Here is a 2103-nt window from a genome sequence, read left to right as displayed (position 1 = left end):
AATCAGAATCCTAACTATACAGTGTATTTAGTAAAACAAGTTAAATCAAATTAAGTACATGTTTATTAAACCAAGTAATATCAAAACCTATCACAAAAGGTCAATGAATCTCTACCAGAAGTGACAGTGCAGTGTAGCAGATGAACAATTCCTTACCAATTTGCCAATAATAAGCTGGATCCTTGATGACTCTACAAGGGGAAAGAAGAAATGGTTTATGAAAAGTTCTTAAAAAGCAGGATTTCATTTTATACCATTTCTTTAAAGGGGTCATAGGATGCCCATTTTCCACAAGTTGATATGATTCTTTAGGGTCTTAATGAAAAGTCTGTAACATAGTTTGGTTAAAATTTCTCAATGGTAGTGTAAAAAAGTTCTTTTCAGATCAAGCCATTTTTGTAGGGTTTAAACAATATGAGTTTAAACTTCTGAGATAAGGTTTTCTGAGAGCACACATCCAAAGCACGGACAGAAAGCGGCCACCACAGAGCATGTGAGTACTAAACTAAGTTCTCATTCACACACAAGTTTACTTTTAAAAACACACATGAGTTACAAAAACAGTCGGTTAAGTCTGTGAAGGTAAACTACTGGGAAATAAATCGCATGTTTATTTTAGTTCTAAATAGTGTTCTGTGCTCGTCTGTGCAGACAAAGGCAGAACAGTTAGTATGTTTTGCTCAAACTTTCGCCACGGCATTAGAGCTGGTACACCGTTGTCGCTTGCGAAAACACAATGATGGCGCCGTGGGTGGAAATTTACAGATTAAGGGGCGGTAATATTATATTGAGTTCCCTTTGTTTTAAAGTTCCTTTAAACAATCTTAATTCATTTAAATTGTACCGACATTTGCTATTATATGATATTCAGAAAACACGAACAGAGTATGTTAACTTTGAGACTGTTATACGATAAAAAAAATATATAACACACCTAATGCATGGCATTCACATCAGGAAAATGTGGAAAAATCTCTAAAAGACAGACATTAACACATAACTTACCTAACACATCTTACTTTAGCATCTGTGATAAAGCAATACAAAAACACACACACACAGGTATTTATCTTCTGCAGGTTACATGTCCTTTACCCATTTGTAAACTCTAGTAACGTTATTTAGTAAAGATAGCGATTTTCTTACCTGATTTTGCCTGTATGTTTGCAGGACCTCGCAGATCACATCTGACCCTTCTTGTGTTCACATTCCAGTTTTTGATCTCCGTTGACATGTCACAACTCAAATTCGCTCAAAATAAAAATTTAACAGACAAATATAAAATAATTCGGGACCGACTGAGCAGTTTTAATGAGCAGCAGCTCACAGTCAGGCGCCTCACTCAGAAAGACGATAATAACGGTCATATTTTCACATTTAGAAAGGTGCGAACCGTTTCATTGGCCAGTTTCCTGGATGACAGCCAGATTAACCAATCATGATCAAAGCAATCAGGTAAAACAACCAATAGGAATTGTTTCAGCGTGGTAACACAGCGAAATGTATTTGGTTTTACTGTTGTAAATGATGATAATATTTAACATATACCTTTAGATTTTAGAATAGGTTTCATGATCAAAATATTGTAAAATGCTAATAAAATAATAATAATGATCTTAAATAATTTAATAATAATAATTTAAAAGGCAGACATTTCGTTTGTATGCTGTTGAAGACATTAAGTTGATTCAACATACAGATCTTATATTAAAAAAAATCTACTTTGATTTACAAGTGTTTTTGTTAACCTTTTTCAACCATTTAGCATTAAACATTTTTCAACGTTGTTTCAACGTTGAAACAACAACTGCCATTATTTCAACAATTTTTCAACATTGAAGGTTGGTCATGTGCCGGCTGGTTTTCAACCGTTCAGCATTAAACACTGCATCAACGTTGTTTCAACGTTAAAACAACAACTGACCTTATTTCAACCATATTTCAACACTGAAGGTCGGTCATGTGCCAGCTGGGAACTTACTCTGAGTATAAGTTACCTTCCTTTCAGAAACGGGCTTGACTTACCCTGCTTTCTCGGGTTTGACATACCTCCCATTCTGAAACGGAAAACCCAGAGTTTCCCTCATTTGAGGGTTAACATAG

General features: G+C 34.8%; 1 long non-coding RNA gene across 1 annotated transcript in view; it reads right to left on the bottom strand.

Moving 5' to 3' along the window:
- Positions 1-984, bottom strand: part of LOC107707811 (uncharacterized) — a 4775-nt gene extending 3791 nt beyond the window's left edge. The window contains exons 1-2 of the long non-coding RNA XR_001636301.1: positions 935-984; positions 157-191 (exon numbers count right to left, since the gene is read on the bottom strand). This is a non-coding gene — a long non-coding RNA (uncharacterized LOC107707811). The remainder of the gene's footprint in view (positions 1-156; positions 192-934) is intronic.
- Between the last annotated feature and the right edge of the window lie 1119 nt (positions 985-2103).

This window comes from Sinocyclocheilus rhinocerous, unplaced genomic scaffold (assembly GCF_001515625.1).
Source record: "Sinocyclocheilus rhinocerous isolate Xijiao unplaced genomic scaffold, SAMN03320098_v1.1 scaffold8382, whole genome shotgun sequence".
In the NCBI taxonomy this organism is placed as follows: domain Eukaryota; kingdom Metazoa; phylum Chordata; class Actinopteri; order Cypriniformes; family Cyprinidae; genus Sinocyclocheilus; species Sinocyclocheilus rhinocerous.
Note: the sequence above shows the minus strand (reverse complement) of the source record. Positions and strands in the feature narration are given on the sequence as shown.